Below are 24401 nucleotides of genomic sequence, written 5' to 3'. Positions count from 1 at the left end.
ATTAATAAGAGACAATTCTAGATGAAAAATAATTCAATTTTTTATGCTAGACATTTCTCAGTATTACTTGATTGAAAAAGAAAATATTTCTCTTCGTTTTTCACATCCAAATGTGAGATAATGTTTTTCATATATATTTTTTAATATTATGAATAAAAATATTATTATTTTATCCAATAATATACCATATGCTTATAAAATTTATAAACAACTTAATTAGCATAGTCTTACAACCCTCAACCATATGTAGTCCAAGCAGCACTATAAAATTAATTAAAGTACATAACAGCATGGACTGCGATATGCGTTCAAAATGTCGATGTTCATGTGTCCTGCAGTTCACACGATGACGCACAGTTTGCTGCGTTCTTCATCGACCCATGAGCCGAGTGATCCACCGCTTAGAGTTTTATAATTCATTTTTATATAATGTCAATTTTGTTTTTATTGAAAGAAATTAAAAATACACCATTTTACTGGCATATATCAATTCCTTCAATAAATGTATTTTTATACCTAAAATAAATGCTGCGAAATGTCTTAGTTTCATATAAGCATTATGTATCATATAATCTGGTTATTTACGGTTTATATTTAACTATGTTTGGGCGATACATACTGCAATTTATATAAAACATTAACCTGATGGGTACCAGGTACAACATTGTATATTTTAGGTTGTTGCATTAGCCAACGTATGCTCATAACTAAGATGAACAATACATATTCGCAACGCGTGTATATTATGGTCCATATACACACAAAGTTCACCATTTTATATTAACAAATTATTTTGATAACCATTATTTTTAATGTTTTAATTCGATTTCCATTTTCGAATTTGATATCTTCGATCTCTCCAATATTCGAAGTTTTATTTTTACATTTCAAAGCCACATATATATAATATTTTTTTTTGTTGTGCCCGCCATTACACAACATGTTAAAATCTTATGAGGTTGCCAAAGCCTCATATAAATAAAAACCCATCAGATTCATTTTATTTTGATTTTAACTTTTATTTTAATATATATTTATATATATATTTTTAATTTGATTCAATTGAATCGTTTCGTTCTATAATCATATCATATTATGCGCTTTGCTTTTGTAAAATTTGGTAATCTGGTAAATTTGATAATATGGTAATATAAATTTGGTAAATTTTTTAATTTGGTAATTTGGTAAGTAATTTTGGTAAATTCAAAATGTATTTGTATTATAACAAATTTTTATTAACGGTAAGGATTTTATACAATAATGATCCTTCCGCAGGTTCACCTACGGAAACCTTGTTACGACTTTTACTTCCTCTAAATAATCAAGTTCGGTCAACTTTTGCGAAACAACCGTAACACGCAAGGCGTCACAGTGATCACGTCCGGAGACCTCACTAAATAATTCAATCGGTAGTAGCGACGGGCGGTGTGTACAAAGGGCAGGGACGTAATCAATGCGAGTTAATGACTCACACTTACTGGGAATTCCAAGTTCATGTGAACAGTTTCAGTTCACAATCCCAAGCATGAAAGTGGTTCAGCGGTTTACCCGGACCTCTCGGTCTAGGAAATACACGTTGATACTTTCATTGTAGCGCGCGTGCAGCCCAGGACATCTAAGGGCATCACAGACCTGTTATTGCTCAATCTCATTATTGCTAGACGCAATTTGTCCATTTAAGAAGCTAGTGTCCTTATAATGGGACAAACCAACAGGTACGGCTCCACTTACATAAACACATTCAAACACAATAAACATTTTACTGCCACCATGAATGAAGGCTATATAAGCTTCAGCACCATAATCCTGAAGATATCTATTTAATATATTTGAGTCTCGTTCGTTATCGGAATTAACCAGACAAATCACTCCACGAACTAAGAACGGCCATGCACCACCACCCATAGATTCGAGAAAGAGCTATCAATCTGTCTTACACACTTATGTTCGGACCTGGTAAGTTTTCCCGTGTTGAGTCAAATTAAGCCGCAGGCTCCACTCCTGGTGGTGCCCTTCCGTCAATTCCTTTAAGTTTCAGCTTTGCAACCATACTTCCCCCGGAGCCCAAAAGCTTTGGTTTCCCGGGAAGCGACTGAGAGAGCCATAAAAGTAGCTACACCCAATTGCTAGCTGGCATCGTTTATGGTTAGAACTAGGGCGGTATCTGATCGCCTTCGAACCTCTAACTTTCGTTCTTGATTAATGAAAACATCTTTGGCAAATGCTTTCGCTTAAGTTAGTCTTACGACGGTCCAAGAATTTCACCTCTCGCGTCGTAATACTAATGCCCCCAAACTGCTTCTATTAATCATTACCTCTTGATCTGAAAACCAATGAAAGCAGAACAGAGGTCTTATTTCATTATCCCATGCACAGAATATTCAGGCATTTGAAGCCTGCTTTAAGCACTCTAATTTGTTCAAAGTAATAGTACCGGCCCACAATAACACTCGTTTAAGAGCACTAATGCAGGTTTTTAAATAGGAGGAACATATGAAAAAATACAAGTATTTAATCACATATAAGAACTCCACCGGTAATACGCTTACATACATAAAGGTATAGTACTAACCACAATTGTAAGTTGTACTACCCGTATGAAGCACAAGTTCAACTACGAACGTTTTAACCGCAACAACTTTAATATACGCTATTGGAGCTGGAATTACCGCGGCTGCTGGCACCAGACTTGCCCTCCAATTGGTCCTTGTTAAAGGATTTAAAGTGTACTCATTCCAATTACAGGGCCTCGGATATGAGTCCTGTATTGTTATTTTTCGTCACTACCTCCCCGAGCTGGGAGTGGGTAATTTACGCGCCTGCTGCCTTCCTTAGATGTGGTAGCCGTTTCTCAGGCTCCCTCTCCGGAATCGAACCCTGATTCCCCGTTACCCGTTGCAACCATGGTAGTCCTAGATACTACCATCAAAAGTTGATAGGGCAGACATTTGAAAGATCTGTCGTCGGTACAAGACCATACGATCTGCATGTTATCTAGAGTTCAACCAATATAACGATCTTGCGATCGCTTGGTTTTAGCCTAATAAAAGCACATGTCCCATAAGGTTCATGTTTTAATTGCATGTATTAGCTCTAGAATTACCACAGTTATCCAAGTAACTGTTAACGATCTAAGGAACCATAACTGATATAATGAGCCTTTTGCGGTTTCACTTTTAATTCGTGTGTACTTAGACATGCATGGCTTAATCTTTGAGACAAGCATATAACTACTGGCAGGATCAACCAGAATAATGTTTCTTTCTTCATATTCCATTCATATTTTTCGAATTGAAATAAGCAATATAAATATTATAGATTTCCATTTTATATAATTCCATTTATTATATCATATTGAAAAATACTTCAATATTTTGCCTTTGGGTAAAATTTTAAATCTCTTTTAATTCGATTACGGCCATTTTTATATAGCATTCGTATTCGTATATTCCATTATATTTTTATACTTGTTTCACCATTATTAACAAGTTCAATAATATATATTTCTATAATTTTGTATTTATATTATACATATTTCATTCTAAAATATCATTTTGTTTCCAACATACATAATTATTGTATCCACACATGTACAATTTTTGTTTAACCAATATAAATATTGAGTTAAATCATTTGCAATTTGATGATAAATTTAAAATTTATCTTTATCCATATAACTCTCTGGTAATACATAACGTAAAACCGAGCGCATATGATTTCTATATTAAAAATTTTGTAATTTTTCCATCATGTAATAAATATGAATATATATATTATACCGCGGTAACGATATAATTTTCCAACTTTACGGCAGGTAATATATTATTAAATAAATAACAATAAATTTGCCTGCCTCCAAAAATTAACGATAATATATGGAAACGATTTGTTATTCTATGTATAATAGAAACTTGACTGTTGTTTCAACGATATTATCTAAAGTCGTATATTCCTATTAACCGCGGAGCCAAGTCCCATGTTCATAAGAACTGAGAAACAAATTTGTACGGATAATAATATACTTTATTTGTAAGTAACCAAATTTAAATCATCATGATCCGAAATATATATTTCGAATAATGCATGAGGTCGGCAACCACTGCCTACCTATAGTAGTTTTTGAACCCGCTGTCCTCAAAGCGGGTATTTTCAATTCTGTTTGCCACCCAACACGTGCTATTCTCTTATATATTAAGAGAATTTTCCTTTATTCATATATAAATGAATTATTTTTTCCATTAATCATATGATAATTGCTCATTTTCATATGTTTTATATTTAATTTCCTTATATTATTGTCAAAATCATATGAATACATAAGTTTTGAACAATACGAGAGGTCGGCAACCACTGCCTACCTATAGTAGTTTTTGAACCCTCTGTCGATCAGAGCGTCGTTTACACTACTAATACCTCTCACTTATATGGGTTTTCTCTATAATACTAAGAGAATATAGGAGTATTTCTGAATTTTTTCCTTTATACATATAATAAATATTCATTTTCATATGTTTTATAATTAATTTCCTTATATTATTGTCAAAATCATATGAATACATAAGTTTTGAACAATACGAGAGGTCGGCAACCACTGCCTACCTATAGTAGTTTTTGAACCCTCTGTCGATCAAAGCGTCGTTTACACTACTAATACCTCTCACTTATATGGGTTTTCTCTATAATACTAAGAGAATATAGGAGTATTTCTGAATTTTTTCCTTTATACATATAATAAATATTCATTTTCATATGTTTTATAATTAATTTCCTTATATTATTGTCAAAATCATATGAATACATAAGTTTTGAACAATACGAGAGGTCGGCAACCACTGCCTACCTATAGTAGTTTTTGAACCCTCTGTCGATCAGAGCGTCGTTTACACTACTAATACCTCTCACTTATATGGGTTTTCTCTATAATACTAAGAGAATATAGGAGTATTTCTGATTTTTTTCCTTTATACATATAATAAATATTCATTTTCATATGTTTTATAATTAATTTCCTTATATTATTGTCAAAATCATATGAATACATAAGTTTTGAACAATACGAGAGGTCGGCAACCACTGCCTACCTATAGTAGTTTTTGAACCCTCTGTCGATCAAAGCGTCGTTTACACTACTAATACCTCTCACTTATATGGGTTTTCTCTATAATACTAAGAGAATATAGGAGTATTTCTGAATTTTTTCCTTTATACATATAATAAATATTCATTTTCATATGTTTTATAATTAATTTCCTTATATTATTGTCAAAATCATATGAATACATAAGTTTTGAACAATACGAGAGGTCGGCAACCACTGCCTACCTATAGTAGTTTTTGAACCCTCTGTCGATCAAAGCGTCGTTTACACTACTAATACCTCTCACTTATATGGGTTTTCTCTATAATACTAAGAGAATATAGGAGTATTTCTGAATTTTTTCTTTTATACATACAATAAATATTCCTTTTCATATGTTTTATAATTAATTTCCTTATATTATTGTCAAAATCATATGAATACATAAGTTTTGAACAATACGAGAGGTCGGCAACCACTGCCTACCTATAGTAGTTTTTGAACCCTCTGTCGATCAAAGCGTCGTTTACACTACTAATACCTCTCACTTATATGGGTTTTCTCTATAATACTAAGAGAATATAGGAGTATTTCTGAATTTTTTCTTTTATACATACAATAAATATTCCTTTTCATATGTTTTATATATAATTTCCTTATATTGTTCAATAAATATACGGATATTTCATATATTTTTCTTTATATATAATTATATACATTTATCCTATATTTATATGATAGGGACAATATCATATGTGTCTTGGCAACTTTACTTGATTTCTTTAAGTTCTTTATTTCTTTAATATGATAGGGACAATATCATATGCGTATTGGCAACTTTACTTGATTTCGTTAAGTTCTTTATTTCTTTAATATGATAGGGACAATATCATATGCGTCTTGGCAACTTTACTTGATTTCTTTAAGTTCTTTAGTTCTTTAATATGATAGGGACATTATCATATGCGTTTTGGCAACTTTACTTGAGTTCTTTAAGTTCTTTATTTCTATAATTAGATAGGGACAATATCATATGCGTCACTAATTTGATGACAAAGCATTTGGCAACTTTACTTGATTTCTTTAAGTTCTTTATATCTATAATATGATAGGGACAATATCATATGCGTCTTGGCAACTTTACTTGATTTCTTTAAGTTCTTTATTTCTATAATTAGATAGGGACAATATCATATGCGTCTTGGCAACTTTACTTGATTTCTTTAAGTTCTTTATTTCTTTAATATGATAGGGACATTATCATATGCGTCTTGGCAACTTTACTTGATTTCTTTAAGTTCTTTAGTTAATAAATATACGGATATTTCATATATTTTTCTTTATATATAATTATATACATTTATCCTATATTTATATGATAGGGACAATATCATATGCGTATTGGCAACTTTACTTGATTTCGTTAAGTTCTTTATTTCTTTAATATGATAGGGACAATATCATATGCGTCTTGGCAACTTTACTTGATTTCTTTAAGTTCTTTAGTTCTTTAATATGATAGGGACATTATCATATGCGTTTTGGCAACTTTACTTGAGTTCTTTAAGTTCTTTATTTCTATAATTAGATAGGGACAATATCATATGCGTCACATAGGGAACCCGGAAAGGTAGGTCAAGTGGATGGTTTCTTCGGAGTCTTCTGCGCTGTAGGCTGTTGTCCAGGAGGTTGACAGCAAGTTGGTTTTGGTGGTTCTCCAGCTTCTCCAGGTGCCTCCTGCTGGCTTTCCTGGACTCCTCGGCGACACTTTGCATTTTGAGGTCCCTTTTGATTGTCGTGTTCCTCACGTAGTAAGGACAGTTGAGGATAAATCTTAGGATGCGGCATTCTGCTCTCTGTAGTCTTTTGATATTTGTATGGGAGGCAGTGCCCCACAGCTCGATGCCGTATGTCCAAGCCGGCTTTATGATGGCTTTGTAGAGGAGTAGTTTGTATCTAGTCGGTAGCGTGCTTCGTCTGCCCAGGAGCCATGTCATGGAGCGGCATTTGTGCCTCATGAGTTTTACTTTATCCCCTATGTGGTCCTTCCATGTGAGACGCTTGTCCAGGGTTAGTCCCAGGTACTTGGCCCTCGAATTGGACGGTATGTTGGTGCCGTTGATGTGGACGGGTGGACAGTTGTCTGGTCTGAGTGTAAACGTGACGTAGGTGGATTTGTCAGCGTTTATGGTGATGTTCCACCTTTTCAGCCATGACTGTATCGTGTCCAGCTCGTGTTGCAGCCCTTGCGCTGCCAGGGTAGGGGTTGTGTCAGAACACAGGAGCGCTGTGTCGTCGGCGTAGGTGCATGTCAATATTCTATTGTCTTCAGATACTGGCATATCTGAGGTGAATATGTTGTACAGCACAGGACCGAGTACGCTGCCCTGAGGTACTCCGGCTCTCACCACGTGTTGGGGTGATTTGGAGTTACTGCTCCTCACGTAAAACCTCCTCTCTTCCACGTATGCCTTGAGGAACATGTAGTATGGGGTAGGTAACTGTTGCTTCAGCTTAAAAAGCAGGCCGAGGTGCCACACCCTGTCGAAAGCCTGCCTCACATCGAGGAAGACTGCCGCGCAATACTTCTTGTTTTCGAAGGCATCGAAGACCCTGGAGACGACCCGGTGGCACTGCTGGATGGCGCCATGTCCTTGCCTGAAACCGAACTGGTGGTCAGGGATGGTCCTCTTTTCCTCCAGGATGGTCAGCAACCTCTTGAGGAACAGCTTCTCAAGGATTTTTGACAGGATGGCGAGTAGACTGATCGGCCTGTATGAGCCTAGCTCGGCTTCTGGCTTGCCCGGCTTGTGTATGAGGATAACCTCAGCGCACTTCCACTGAGAAGGAAAGTGTCCCAGTCTTAAGCATTGGTTCATCAGAGCCTTCAGGTACTCTATGCAGTTCGCTGGGAGCAGCTTGAGGGCAGCTGCGTCGATTTGGTCGTGGCCAGGAGATTTGGTGAGCTTCAAGCACGAGATCTCATCCAGAATCTCCTGACTACCTATCTCTGCGATAGGCAGGTCCATAGGGCAGGCTGCGTCAACGAACTGCTTCGTCTCTTCAACGTCTTCGTCATTCACATAGGGCGAATGGCTGGAAAGCTGGTTTCCAGGTGGTCAGCAAACGCGTCCGCTTTCTCTTGGCTTGACCGGCACCATACACCTGCAGCTGTTTTGACAGGTGGCACCCTCCGCGCAGGCCTCTTCAGATATTTGGTGGCGTTCCAGATGTTGTGCTCAGCATTGCCAGGCTCCAGTTCTATTAGGTACTCCTCGAGCGCCTTGTTTCTCGAGTCATGAAGCATCTGTTTGAGCTGCTTGCAGGCTCTGTTGTAGGCCCTCTTGTCGGACGGTGTTCTGCTAGTCTGCCAGACTCTCCTCAGCCTCCTTTTCTCCGATACCATCGACGCCAGTTCAGTCGACCATAGATGGTTGTCCCTGCGGGCCACTTGGGGTCTCTCACTGTTGGTAGGAGGTGTGGGTGTGGCCATCCTTGCCGCCTGCTGGATTTTGCCAGTAAGGCTAGCAACGGCTTCGTCTATGTCTCCTCCAGTGCTGATAGCCGGGTGTGGGTCAACGTTTTCTTCAAGCCAGCTTTTGAACACAGTTATGTCGGTATTTCTCCTGATCAGTTTGGTGCCTCTGGGGGTGCTTAGGAAGGAGGTCCTAAGTACTATCCTGACCATGCTGTGGTCAGAGCACAGCTCGTAGCACCCAACTGTAGATACTTTCGCCGGGTCGATTCCTCTACTGATGCCTAGATCAAGGAGGTCCGGTATTTTGTTAGGGTCACTGGGCCAGTATGTTGGCTCACCCGTTGTGTGCAGATTGCAGCCCAACTCTCTGACGCACCTAAGCAGAGTGCTGCCCTTGGGGTTGACGATCCTGGAGCCCCACCATGTGTGCTTGGCATTAAAGTCTCCGCCAATAAGAAATTTGGGACCCAAGTTTTTCAGCTGCAGTGACAACTCGGGATGGCTGATTGTATAACGCGGGGGCAAGTATGCTGCCGCGATACAGATTTTGCCCGAATGTGTCAGCAGCTGGATCCTGGCGCATTGCATCCATTCCAGCTGCACCGGCTCCATCTCCTCGTACAGTAATCCTCTTCGTACGATTACTGTGGCTCCACCTCTGATCCTGTCCGCTGGGTGCAAGGCGTTGACCACCTCGTAGCCAGGGATTTTGAAGTGAGACCTCGTTGTAAAGTGGGTCTCGCTGACCAGCATCACGTCTACCTGGTTGGTTTTCAGGTAGAGCTCCACTTCTGGCTTGTTCCGCGCCAAGCCGTTAGCATTCCAGATTACTATTTGTGTATTCATGGCATGGTTCTCTGGCAGGAGAACATGGCCATCACCATGTCTTTAAACTGGGAGAACATTGAAGCCATCATGTTCTCCATGCGCTTCATTATTCTCTCCTCCAACGCTGCCTCCCGGTCAATGAGACCTTGTTGGTTGAAGGTGTGTTTGGGTTGCTGTTGCTGGGGGTATCCTCCCCTGATGACGTCAGCGTAGCTAAAGCCAGTGAATGTGGCGTTGTTGGTTGTCGCTGGTGGTGTATGGGCCTCTTTCGGCGGTGGTGTCATCGTCTTCGTTTTTGGCTTAGGGGAAGCCCTCTTCTTGGCCTCGATGTATACTCGACAGCCTTGGTATGACGCAGTGTGCGCCTCTCCGCAGTTACCGCATGTAGCAGGAGCGTCTTTGGCCTTAGTGCACTCGGTAGATGCATGCCCCTGACCGCATTTTACGCAAGTGTACTGCAATCTGCAGTACCTCTTGGTATGCCCGAAAGCCTGGCAGCGGTAGCACTGCACCAGGTCATTGAATTTTCTGGGCTCCTCGGTGGAGACCACAGCGTGGCAGAGCCTGTTGATCTCGAACACCTTTTTATTGTTACTTGAAGGCTCCAAGTTTACGAAGAACATAGCCATAGGTTTCTTTGTGGTTCTCGAGATGGCGTTCTTGATATCTCGAACAGTGTGTCCGAGCCCCTTCAGTTCTTCAGTGATGAGGTCAACTGGCGTTGTTGAATGTAGCCCTTTAATTACCACGCGAAAAGCTCGGTTTTCCTTGAGTTGGAAAGTCCTGAAGGCCATGTTGTGGTTGTCCATGTGGTTGACAATTTTCCGGTATGTCGAGCTGTCTTTCGGCATGATTCTGACGCTACCCGCCTCCGGTAGCCTTGTAGGCGAAGCTACCTGGCTCGGTTACTTCTCCAAGGTCAGCTAGCATATCTGCGATGCTGTGCACCCCAGGTATTATGATTGGAGGGGGCTTGGGTACAGTGGCCTCCACTGGTATAGCTGGTTCCTTGGTGACAACGTCCTCTTCGATAGGCAGTGCAGCGAATCGGTTGGTATTTGACAGCAGCTCCTCAGCATCGCTGACCTTGTTGACTTTGGCCAGCTTAGCTGTCTTTTTCTTTAGGGGCAAGGTGAACTGTCGTACCTCACCTGGTTCCTCGTATTCATCGTCAGATTCGCTGGAGCTGGAGCTGGAGCTGGAGCTGCCAGTGGCCGACGTCTTCTTCTTTATGGGTTTTAGTACCTTGGGTACTTTGGGGTTTACGGTCGTAGCTAGATTAGGTGGCTCCTTGCGCTTGCCTGCATTCTTACTAATTTGATGACAAAGCATTTGGCAACTTGACTTGATTTCTTTAAGTTCTTTAGTTCTTTATTATGATAGGGACATTATCATATGCGTCTTGGCAACTTTACTTGAGTTCTTTAAGTTCTTTATTTCTATAATTAGATAGGGACAATATCATATGCGTCACTAATTTGATGACAAAGCATTTGGCAACTTGACTTGATTTCTTTAAGTTCTTTAGTTCTTTAATATGATAGGGACATTATCATATGCGTCTTGGCAACTTTACTTGATTTCTTTAAGTTCTTTATTTGTATAATTAGATAGGGACAATATCATATGCGTCTTGGCAACTTAACTCGATTTCTTTAAGTTCTTTATTTCTTTAATATGATAGGGACATTATCATATGCGTCACTAATTTGATGACAAAGCATTTGGCAACTTTACTTGATTTCTTTAAGTTCTTTAGTTCTTTAATATGATAGGGACATTATCATATGCGTCTTGGCAACTTTACTTGATTTCATATGCGTGTCACTAAATTGATGACAAAGCATTTGGCTACTGGCTACTCTATTCTGGGCACTCTGGGCGGCACCCATTATAAGTACATGATAAAAGTACTTATATATTTTATATCGAATCATCAAGCAAAGGATAAGCTTCAGTGGATCGCAGTATGGCAGCTGCTCAACCACTTACAACACCTTGCCTGTTACAAAAGTCGTTTACAATTGATTCTAGGCTTTGTCATTGTATTAAATAATGCTTTTATATGTAACTAGCGCGGCATCAGGTGATCGAAGATCCTCCCAATTTACTATGTTACAAATTACATTGGCATCACATCCATTGTCGTTTATAAAGTAAATTATAAACTTTAAATGGTTTAGAAGCCATACAATGCAAATTGCCCCTTATTTATCATTGCAGTCCAGCACGGATACGACCTTAGAGGCGTTCAGGCATAATCCAACGGACGTAGCGTCATACCACTGTTCGCTCGAACAAGTATTGTGCCATTGGTCCGTACCTGCGGTTCCTCTCGTACTACGCAGGAATGCTGTCGCAACAACGTTTTGTCATTAGTAGGGTAAAACTAACCTGTCTCACGACGGTCTAAACCCAGCTCACGTTCCCTTGCATGGGTGAACAATCCAACGCTTGGTGAATTTTGCTTCACAATGATAGGAAGAGCCGACATCGAAGGATCAAAAAGCGACGTCGCTATGAACGCTTGGCCGCCACAAGCCAGTTATCCCTATGGTAACTTTTCTGACACCTCTTGTTAAAAACTCTTTAAACCAAAAGGATCGATAGGCCGAGCTTTTGCTGTCCCTGTGTGTACTGAACACCGAGATCAAGTCAGCATTTGCCCTTTTGCTCTATGTGTGGTTTCTGTCCGCACTGAGCTGGCCTTGGGACACCTCCGTTATTATTTGAGAGATGTACCGCCCCAGTCAAACTCCCTACCTGGCAATGTCCTTGAATTGGATCATACCTGAGTAATTGGAGTTATACCAAATTTTCAAATCAAAAATACATAAATGCATCGTTTTATTAAAGAATTTGTTTGCGATTATATAACAAACTCGTGATACTTTGATCAAGAAGCTTGCATCAAAACCCAATACCATAAGATATAATAAATATATCCGTATAATGGCTAGGAAATGATACACGTTCCATTTAATCAAGTAAGTAAGGAAACAATAAGAGTAGTGGTATTTCATTGACGATACCAAACCGAGGTCTAATATCTCCCACTTATTCTACACCTCTTATGTCTCCTTACACTGCCAGATTAGAGTCAAGCTCAAAAGGGTCTTCTTTCCCCGCTAATTATTCCAAGCCCGTTCCCTTGGCTGTGGTTTCGCTAGATAGTAGATAGGGACAGTAGGAATCTCGTTAATCCATTCATGCGCGTCACTAATTAGATGACGAGGCATTTGGCTACCTTAAGAGAGTCATAGTTACTCCCGCCGTTGACCCGCGCTTACTTGAATTTCTTCACTTTGACATTCAGAGCACTGGGCAGAAATCACATTGTGTCAACACCCGCTAGGGCCATCACAATGCTTTGTTTTAATTAGACAGTCGGATTCCCCAAGTCCGTGCCAGTTCTGAATTGATTGTTAATTGATAATCGTTATAATTAATAAGAACTAATTGGTTTAACCCAAATAGTATTCTTAAAAATTTTAGCAAGAAAGTTCCACAATTGGCTACGTAACTAAACTATCCGGGGAACAAGTAACTAACATAAATGCTAGAAACTCTATTTACCCAGAACGAGCACATAAACCATGTTATTGTTTCCCAATCAAGCCCGACTATCTCAATCTTCAGAGCCAATCCTTATCCCGAAGTTACGGATCTAATTTGCCGACTTCCCTTACCTACATTATTCTATCGACTAGAGACTCTTCACCTTGGAGACCAGCTGCGGATATTGGTACGGCCTGTTGAGAAGTTTGCGTGTCCCCACCATAAATTTTCAAGGTCCGAGGAGAAAATATCGACACAACAGTATATGTCATGCTCTTCTAGCCCATCTACCATATCTCTCTGCGAAAGACTTCCATGGTAGTACGGCTATAAAACAGAAAAGAAAACTCTTCCGATATCTCTCGACGGCTTCTTTATGGTCGTTCCTGTTGCCAGGATGAGCACGAGGCCCATATTTAATAACAAACGGATACTCAACAGGTTACGGAATTGGAACCGTATTCCCTTTCGTTCAAAATTATTCAAGTGTATTATTTTCGCTTTGTTTATATAATTTGGCATTTTTGTTTTACTTGAAAATTTTCGGCTTTCGCCTTGAACTTAGGACCGACTAACTCGTGATCAACCACTGTTCACACGAAACCCTTCTCCACTTCAGTCCTCCAAGGTCTCATTCGATTATTTGCTACTACCACCAAGATCTGTACCAATGGCAGCTCCATGCAGGCTTACGCCAAACACTTCTACGCATACCATTGTACCTTCCTACTCACTAAAGTTTCAAAATTTATATCACAAGTAATATAAATCATCTACTTTAGCGGTAATGTATAGGTATACAACTTAAGCGCCATCCATTTTAAGGGCTAGTTGCTTCGGCAGGTGAGTTGTTACACACTCCTTAGCGGATTTCGACTTCCATGATCACCGTCCTGCTGTTTTAAGCAACCAACGCCTTTCATGGTATCTGCATGAGTTGTTAATTTGGGCACCGTAACATTACGTTTGGTTCATCCCACAGCGCCAGTTCTGCTTACCAAAAGTGGCCCACTGGGCACATTATATCATAACCTTGAACTTCATATCAAGAAAGTTAAGGTTCTTACCCATTTAAAGTTTGAGAATAGGTTAAGATCGTTTCGACCCTAAGGCCTCTAATCATTCGCTTTACCAGATAAGATTATTTTATATAATATTAAAATGCACCAGCTATCCTGAGGGAAACTTCGGAAGGAACCAGCTACTAGATGGTTCGATTGGTCTTTCGCCCCTATACTCAATTCTGACAATCGATTTGCACGTCAGAACTGTTTCGGTCTTCCATCAGGGTTTCCCCTGACTTCAACCTGATCAAGTATAGTTCACCATCTTTCGGGTCACAGCATATATGCTCAAGGTACGTTCCAGTTAGAGGCATAAATAATATAAATATACATTATACATAACTATATAGAACGCCCCGGGATTGTGTTAATTAGCTATAAATAGTTAAAAAACTAATCCCATTATTAGTCAAGTTAATTACGCTATTAGGTTTATATCCCAATAACTTGCACATATGTTAGACTCCTTGGTCCGTGTTTCAAGACGGGTCCCGAAGGTATCCTGAATCTTTCGCATTGTTAATCATACAAGTGCATATAATAAACACAAAAATCAATGATAATTATGCCATTATATAATTCCGAAAAATTAACGCACTGTAATCATATTAATCTATCAGCACTTTATCAAATTAATAACATTTATTCTGTGTTAAAATGCAAGCAATTTAATTGGAATAAACTATAAGTTATATTTTATGATAAATTTGGTATATGCTAATAGATTACAATGTCCTTATATGGAAAAAATGCACACTATCCTCATAATATTATTTAAATATTACAATTTTAATGATGAATTTTCCATAACGGATATTCAGGTTCATCGGGCTTAACCTCTAAGCAGTTTCACGTACTGTTTAACTCTCTATTCAGAGTTCTTTTCAACTTTCCCTCACGGTACTTGTTTACTATCGGTCTCATGGTTATATTTAGTTTTAGATGGAGTTTACCACCCACTTAGTGCTGCACTATCAAGCAACACGACTCTTTGGAAACATCATCTAGTAATCATTAACGTTATACGGGCCTGGCACCCTCTATGGGTAAATGGCCTCATTTAAGAAGGACTTAAATCGTTAATTTCTCATACTAGAATATTGACGCTCCATACACTGCATCTCACATTTGCCATATAGACAAAGTGACTTAGTGCTGAACTGTTTTCTTTTCGCTCGCCGCTACTAAGAAAATCCTTGTTAGTTTCTTTTCCTCCCCTAATTAATATGCTTAAATTCAGGGGGTAGTCCCATATGAGTTGAGGTTGTATATAACTTTTTCTTGCCATTAATTCTTTATATATAATGATAAAAACATTTTATTAAATTCGTTATAAAATTTCCATTATTTCTTGTAGCAAAGTGTTTTCCATTAAACGAACCAACGAAGAATAATAACATAACCAAGTTTTTTCTATTTCCGAATCATTAATAAGAGACAATTCTAGATGAAAAATAATTCAATTTTTTATGCTAGACATTTCTCAGTATTACTTGATTGAAAAAGAAAATATTTCTCTTCGTTTTTCACATCCAAATGTGAGATAATGTTTTTCATATATATTTTTTAATATTATGAATAAAAATATTATTATTTTATCCAATAATATACCATATGCTTATAAAATTTATAAACAACTTAATTAGCATAGTCTTACAACCCTCAACCATATGTAGTCCAAGCAGCACTATAAAATTAATTAAAGTACATAACAGCATGGACTGCGATATGCGTTCAAAATGTCGATGTTCATGTGTCCTGCAGTTCACACGATGACGCACAGTTTGCTGCGTTCTTCATCGACCCATGAGCCGAGTGATCCACCGCTTAGAGTTTTATAATTCATTTTTATATAATGTCAATTTTGTTTTTATTGAAAGAAATTAAAAATACACCATTTTACTGGCATATATCAATTCCTTCAATAAATGTATTTTTATACCTAAAATAAATGCTGCGAAATGTCTTAGTTTCATATAAGCATTATGTATCATATAATCTGGTTATTTACGGTTTATATTTAACTATGTTTGGGCGATACATACTGCAATTTATATAAAACATTAACCTGATGGGTACCAGGTACAACATTGTATATTTTAGGTTGTTGCATTAGCCAACGTATGCTCATAACTAAGATGAACAATACATATTCGCAACGCGTGTATATTATGGTCCATATACACACAAAGTTCACCATTTTATATTAACAAATTATTTTGATAACCATTATTTTTAATGTTTTAATTCGATTTCCATTTTCGAATTTGATATCTTCGATCTCTCCAATATTCGAAGTTTTATTTTTACATTTCAAAGCCACATATATATAATATTTTTTTTTGTTGTGCCCGCCATTACACAACATGTTAAAATCTTATGAGGTTGCCAAAGCCTCATATAAATAAAAACCCATCAGATTCATTTTATTTTGATTTTAACTTTTATTTTAATATATATTTATATATATATTTTTAATTTGATTCAATTGAATCGTTTCGTTCTATAATCATATCATATTATGCGCTTTGCTTTTGTAAAATTTGGTAATCTGGTAAATTTGATAATATGGTAATATAAATTTGGTAAATTTTTTAATTTGGTAATTTGGTAAGTAATTTTGGTAAATTCAAAATGTATTTGTATTATAACAAATTTTTATTAACGGTAAGGATTTTATACAATAATGATCCTTCCGCAGGTTCACCTACGGAAACCTTGTTACGACTTTTACTTCCTCTAAATAATCAAGTTCGGTCAACTTTTGCGAAACAACCGTAACACGCAAGGCGTCACAGTGATCACGTCCGGAGACCTCACTAAATAATTCAATCGGTAGTAGCGACGGGCGGTGTGTACAAAGGGCAGGGACGTAATCAATGCGAGTTAATGACTCACACTTACTGGGAATTCCAAGTTCATGTGAACAGTTTCAGTTCACAATCCCAAGCATGAAAGTGGTTCAGCGGTTTACCCGGACCTCTCGGTCTAGGAAATACACGTTGATACTTTCATTGTAGCGCGCGTGCAGCCCAGGACATCTAAGGGCATCACAGACCTGTTATTGCTCAATCTCATTATTGCTAGACGCAATTTGTCCATTTAAGAAGCTAGTGTCCTTATAATGGGACAAACCAACAGGTACGGCTCCACTTACATAAACACATTCAAACACAATAAACATTTTACTGCCACCATGAATGAAGGCTATATAAGCTTCAGCACCATAATCCTGAAGATATCTATTTAATATATTTGAGTCTCGTTCGTTATCGGAATTAACCAGACAAATCACTCCACGAACTAAGAACGGCCATGCACCACCACCCATAGATTCGAGAAAGAGCTATCAATCTGTCTTACACACTTATGTTCGGACCTGGTAAGTTTTCCCGTGTTGAGTCAAATTAAGCCGCAGGCTCCACTCCTGGTGGTGCCCTTCCGTCAATTCCTTTAAGTTTCAGCTTTGCAACCATACTTCCCCCGGAGCCCAAAAGCTTTGGTTTCCCGGGAAGCGACTGAGAGAGCCATAAAAGTAGCTACACCCAATTGCTAGCTGGCATCGTTTATGGTTAGAACTAGGGCGGTATCTGATCGCCTTCGAACCTCTAACTTTCGTTCTTGATTAATGAAAACATCTTTGGCAAATGCTTTCGCTTAAGTTAGTCTTACGACGGTCCAAGAATTTCACCTCTCGCGTCGTAATACTAATGCCCCCAAACTGCTTCTATTAATCATTACCTCTTGATCTGAAAACCAATGAAAGCAGAACAGAGGTCTTATTTCATTATCCCATGCACAGAATATTCAGGCATTTGAAGCCTGCTTTAAGCACTCTAATTTGTTCAAAGTAATAGTACCGGCCCACAATAACACTCGTTTAAGAGCACTAATGCAGGTTTTTAAATAGGAGGAACATATGAAAAAATACAAGTATTTAATCACATATAAGAACTCCACCGGTAATACGCTTACATACATAAAGGTATAGTACTAACCACAATTGTAAGTTGTACTACCCGTATGAAGCACAAGTTCAACTACGAACGTTTTAACCGCAACAACTTTAATATACGCTATTGGAGCTGGAATTACCGCGGCTGCTGGCACCAGACTTGCCCTCCAATTGGTCCTTGTTAAAGGATTTAAAGTGTACTCATTCCAATTACAGGGCCTCGGATATGAGTCCTGTATTGTTATTTTTCGTCACTACCTCCCCGAGCTGGGAGTGGGTAATTTACGCGCCTGCTGCCTTCCTTAGATGTGGTAGCCGTTTCTCAGGCTCCCTCTCCGGAATCGAACCCTGATTCCCCGTTACCCGTTGCAACCATGGTAGTCCTAGATACTACCATCAAAAGTTGATAGGGCAGACATTTGAAAGATCTGTCGTCGGTACAAGACCATACGATCTGCATGTTATCTAGAGTTCAACCAATATAACGATCTTGCGATCGCTTGGTTTTAGCCTAATAAAAGCACATGTCCCATAAGGTTCATGTTTTAATTGCATGTATTAGCTCTAGAATTACCACAGTTATCCAAGTAACTGTTAACGATCTAAGGAACCATAACTGATATAATGAGCCTTTTGCGGTTTCACTTTTAATTCGTGTGTACTTAGACATGCATGGCTTAATCTTTGAGACAAGCATATAACTACTGGCAGGATCAACCAGAATAATGTTTCTTTCTTCATATTCCATTCATATTTTTCGAATTGAAATAAGCAATATAAATATTATAGATTTCCATTTTATATAATTCCATTTATTATATCATATTGAAAAATACTTCAATATTTTGCCTTTGGGTAAAATTTTAAATCTCTTTTAATTCGATTACGGCCATTTTTATATAGCATTCGTATTCGTATATTCCATTATATTTTTATACTTGTTTCACCATTATTAACAAGTTCAATAATATATATTTCTATAATTTTGTATTTATATTATACATATTTCATTCTAAAATATCATTTTGTTTCCAACATACATAATTATTGTATCCACACATGTACAATTTTTGTTTAACCAATATAAATATTGAGTTAAATCATTTGCAATTTGATGATAAATTTAAAATTTATCTTTATCCATATAACTCTCTGGTAATACATAACGTAAAACCGAGCGCATATGATTTCTATATTAAAAATTTTGTAATTTTTCCATCATGTAATAAATATGAATATATATATTATACCGCGGTAACGATATAATTTTCCAACTTTACGGCAGGTAATATATTATTAAATAAATAACAATAAATTTGCCTGCCTCCAAAAATTAACGATAATATATGGAAACGATTTGTTATTCTATGTATAATAGAAACTTGACTGTTGTTTCAACGATATTATCTAAAGTCGTATATTCCTATTAACCGCGGAGCCAAGTCCCATGTTCATAAGAACTGAGAAACAAATTTGTACGGATAATAATATACTTTATTTGTAAGTAACCAAATTTAAATCATCATGATCCGAAATATATATTTCGAATAATGCATGAGGTCGGCAACCACTGCCTACCTATAGTAGTTTTTGAACCCGCTGTCCTCAAAGCGGGTATTTTCAATTCTGTTTGCCACCCAACACGTGCTATTCTCTTATATATTAAGAGAATTTTCCTTTATTCATATATAAATGAATTATTTTTTCCATTAATCATATGATAATTGCTCATTTTCATATGTTTTATATTTAATTTCCTTATATTATTGTCAAAATCATATGAATACATAAGTTTTGAACAATACGAGAGGTCGGCAACCACTGCCTACCTATAGTAGTTTTTGAACCCTCTGTCGATCAGAGCGTCGTTTACACTACTAATACCTCTCACTTATATGGGTTTTCTCTATAATACTAAGAGAATATAGGAGTATTTCTGAATTTTTTCCTTTATACATATAATAAATATTCATTTTCATATGTTTTATAATTAATTTCCTTATATTATTGTCAAAATCATATGAATACATAAGTTTTGAACAATACGAGAGGTCGGCAACCACTGCCTACCTATAGTAGTTTTTGAACCCTCTGTCGATCAAAGCGTCGTTTACACTACTAATACCTCTCACTTATATGGGTTTTCTCTATAATACTAAGAGAATATAGGAGTATTTCTGAATTTTTTCCTTTATACATATAATAAATATTCATTTTCATATGTTTTATAATTAATTTCCTTATATTATTGTCAAAATCATATGAATACATAAGTTTTGAACAATACGAGAGGTCGGCAACCACTGCCTACCTATAGTAGTTTTTGAACCCTCTGTCGATCAGAGCGTCGTTTACACTACTAATACCTCTCACTTATATGGGTTTTCTCTATAATACTAAGAGAATATAGGAGTATTTCTGATTTTTTTCCTTTATACATATAATAAATATTCATTTTCATATGTTTTATAATTAATTTCCTTATATTATTGTCAAAATCATATGAATACATAAGTTTTGAACAATACGAGAGGTCGGCAACCACTGCCTACCTATAGTAGTTTTTGAACCCTCTGTCGATCAAAGCGTCGTTTACACTACTAATACCTCTCACTTATATGGGTTTTCTCTATAATACTAAGAGAATATAGGAGTATTTCTGAATTTTTTCCTTTATACATATAATAAATATTCATTTTCATATGTTTTATAATTAATTTCCTTATATTATTGTCAAAATCATATGAATACATAAGTTTTGAACAATACGAGAGGTCGGCAACCACTGCCTACCTATAGTAGTTTTTGAACCCTCTGTCGATCAAAGCGTCGTTTACACTACTAATACCTCTCACTTATATGGGTTTTCTCTATAATACTAAGAGAATATAGGAGTATTTCTGAATTTTTTCTTTTATACATACAATAAATATTCCTTTTCATATGTTTTATAATTAATTTCCTTATATTATTGTCAAAATCATATGAATACATAAGTTTTGAACAATACGAGAGGTCGGCAACCACTGCCTACCTATAGTAGTTTTTGAACCCTCTGTCGATCAAAGCGTCGTTTACACTACTAATACCTCTCACTTATATGGGTTTTCTCTATAATACTAAGAGAATATAGGAGTATTTCTGAATTTTTTCTTTTATACATACAATAAATATTCCTTTTCATATGTTTTATATATAATTTCCTTATATTGTTCAATAAATATACGGATATTTCATATATTTTTCTTTATATATAATTATATACATTTATCCTATATTTATATGATAGGGACAATATCATATGTGTCTTGGCAACTTTACTTGATTTCTTTAAGTTCTTTATTTCTTTAATATGATAGGGACAATATCATATGCGTATTGGCAACTTTACTTGATTTCGTTAAGTTCTTTATTTCTTTAATATGATAGGGACAATATCATATGCGTCTTGGCAACTTTACTTGATTTCTTTAAGTTCTTTAGTTCTTTAATATGATAGGGACATTATCATATGCGTTTTGGCAACTTTACTTGAGTTCTTTAAGTTCTTTATTTCTATAATTAGATAGGGACAATATCATATGCGTCACTAATTTGATGACAAAGCATTTGGCAACTTTACTTGATTTCTTTAAGTTCTTTATATCTATAATATGATAGGGACAATATCATATGCGTCTTGGCAACTTTACTTGATTTCTTTAAGTTCTTTATTTCTATAATTAGATAGGGACAATATCATATGCGTCTTGGCAACTTTACTTGATTTCTTTAAGTTCTTTATTTCTTTAATATGATAGGGACATTATCATATGCGTCTTGGCAACTTTACTTGATTTCTTTAAGTTCTTTAGTTAATAAATATACGGATATTTCATATATTTTTCTTTATATATAATTATATACATTTATCCTATATTTATATGATAGGGACAATATCATATGCGTATTGGCAACTTTACTTGATTTCGTTAAGTTCTTTATTTCTTTAATATGATAGGGACAATATCATATGCGTCTTGGCAACTTTACTTGATTTCTTTAAGTTCTTTAGTTCTTTAATATGATAGGGACATTATCATATGCGTTTTGGCAACTTTACTTGAGTTCTTTAAGTTCTTTATTTCTATAATTAGATAGGGACAATATCATATGCGTCACTAATTTGATGACAAAGCATTTGGCAACTTGACTTGATTTCTTTAAGTTCTTTAGTTCTTTATTATGATAGGGACATTATCATATGCGTCTTGGCAACTTTACTTGAGTTCTTTAAGTTCTTTATTTCTATAATTAGATAGGGACAATATCATATGCGTCACTAATTTGATGACAAAGCATTTGGCAACTTGACTTGATTTCTTTAAGTTCTTTAGTTCTTTAATATGATAGGGACATTATCATATGCGTCTTGGCAACTTTACTTGATTTCTTTAAGTTCTTTATTTGTATAATTAGATAGGGACAATATCATATGCGTCTTGGCAACTTAACTCGATTTCTTTAAGTTCTTTATTTCTTTAATATGATAGGGACATTATCATATGCGTCACTAATTTGATGACAAAGCATTTGGCAACTTTACTTGATTTCTTTAAGTTCTTTAGTTCTTTAATATGATAGGGACATTATCATATGCGTCTTGGCAACTTTACTTGATTTCATATGCGTGTCACTAAATTGATGACAAAGCATTTGGCTACTGGCTACTCTATTCTGGGCACTCTGGGCGGCACCCATTATAAGTACATGATAAAAGTACTTATATATTTTATATCGAATCATCAAGCAAAGGATAAGCTTCAGTGGATCGCAGTATGGCAGCTGCTCAACCACTTACAACACCTTGCCTGTTACAAAAGTCGTTTACAATTGATTCTAGGCTTTGTCATTGTATTAAATAATGCTTTTATATGTAACTAGCGCGGCATCAGGTGATCGAAGATCCTCCCAATTTACTATGTTACAAATTACATTGGCATCACATCCATTGTCGTTTATAAAGTAAATTATAAACTTTAAATGGTTTAGAAGCCATACAATGCAAATTGCCCCTTATTTATCATTGCAGTCCAGCACGGATACGACCTTAGAGGCGTTCAGGCATAATCCAACGGACGTAGCGTCATACCACTGTTCGCTCGAACAAGTATTGTGCCATTGGTCCGTACCTGCGGTTCCTCTCGTACTACGCAGGAATGCTGTCGCAACAACGTTTTGTCATTAGTAGGGTAAAACTAACCTGTCTCACGACGGTCTAAACCCAGCTCACGTTCCCTTGCATGGGTGAACAATCCAACGCTTGGTGAATTTTGCTTCACAATGATAGGAAGAGCCGACATCGAAGGATCAAAAAGCGACGTCGCTATGAACGCTTGGCCGCCACAAGCCAGTTATCCCTATGGTAACTTTTCTGACACCTCTTGTTAAAAACTCTTTAAACCAAAAGGATCGATAGGCCGAGCTTTTGCTGTCCCTGTGTGTACTGAACACCGAGATCAAGTCAGCATTTGCCCTTTTGCTCTATGTGTGGTTTCTGTCCGCACTGAGCTGGCCTTGGGACACCTCCGTTATTATTTGAGAGATGTACCGCCCCAGTCAAACTCCCTACCTGGCAATGTCCTTGAATTGGATCATACCTGAGTAATTGGAGTTATACCAAATTTTCAAATCAAAAATACATAAATGCATCGTTTTATTAAAGAATTTGTTTGCGATTATATAACAAACTCGTGATACTTTGATCAAGAAGCTTGCATCAAAACCCAATACCATAAGATATAATAAATATATCCGTATAATGGCTAGGAAATGATACACGTTCCATTTAATCAAGTAAGTAAGGAAACAATAAGAGTAGTGGTATTTCATTGACGATACCAAACCGAGGTCTAATATCTCCCACTTATTCTACACCTCTTATGTCTCCTTACACTGCCAGATTAGAGTCAAGCTCAAAAGGGTCTTCTTTCCCCGCTAATTATTCCAAGCCCGTTCCCTTGGCTGTGGTTTCGCTAGATAGTAGATAGGGACAGTAGGAATCTCGTTAATCCATTCATGCGCGTCACTAATTAGATGACGAGGCATTTGGCTACCTTAAGAGAGTCATAGTTACTCCCGCCGTTGACCCGCGCTTACTTGAATTTCTTCACTTTGACATTCAGAGCACTGGGCAGAAATCACATTGTGTCAACACCCGCTAGGGCCATCACAATGCTTTGTTTTAATTAGACAGTCGGATTCCCCAAGTCCGTGCCAGTTCTGAATTGATTGTTAATTGATAATCGTTATAATTAATAAGAACTAATTGGTTTAACCCAAATAGTATTCTTAAAAATTTTAGCAAGAAAGTTCCACAATTGGCTACGTAACTAAACTATCCGGGGAACAAGTAACTAACATAAATGCTAGAAACTCTATTTACCCAGAACGAGCACATAA

General features: G+C 36.9%; 5 non-coding genes across 5 annotated transcripts; all 5 read right to left on the bottom strand.

Moving 5' to 3' along the window:
• Positions 1-230: 230 nt before the first annotated feature.
• LOC113564816 lies at positions 231-409 on the bottom strand. Its single transcript, XR_003408321.1, has one exon. It is a non-coding gene; the product is annotated as a 5.8S ribosomal RNA (ribosomal RNA).
• An 849-nt stretch (positions 410-1258) lies between these two features.
• LOC113564808 lies at positions 1259-3253 on the bottom strand. Its single transcript, XR_003408314.1, has one exon. It is a non-coding gene; the product is annotated as a small subunit ribosomal RNA (ribosomal RNA).
• Positions 3254-11311: 8058 nt separating this feature from the next.
• LOC113564812 lies at positions 11312-15272 on the bottom strand. The gene has a single exon (XR_003408318.1). It is a non-coding gene; the product is annotated as a large subunit ribosomal RNA (ribosomal RNA).
• A 389-nt stretch (positions 15273-15661) lies between these two features.
• On the bottom strand, positions 15662-15840 carry LOC113564806. Its single transcript, XR_003408312.1, has one exon. It is a non-coding gene; the product is annotated as a 5.8S ribosomal RNA (ribosomal RNA).
• An 849-nt stretch (positions 15841-16689) lies between these two features.
• Positions 16690-18684, bottom strand: LOC113564807. Its single transcript, XR_003408313.1, has one exon. It is a non-coding gene; the product is annotated as a small subunit ribosomal RNA (ribosomal RNA).
• Between the last annotated feature and the right edge of the window lie 5717 nt (positions 18685-24401).

This window comes from Drosophila erecta, unplaced genomic scaffold, assembly GCF_003286155.1.
Source record: "Drosophila erecta strain 14021-0224.00,06,07 unplaced genomic scaffold, DereRS2 tig00000977-arrow-arrow-pilon, whole genome shotgun sequence".
Taxonomy (NCBI): Eukaryota; Metazoa; Arthropoda; class Insecta; order Diptera; family Drosophilidae; genus Drosophila; species Drosophila erecta.
This window is presented reverse-complemented; position numbering and strand designations above follow the sequence as displayed.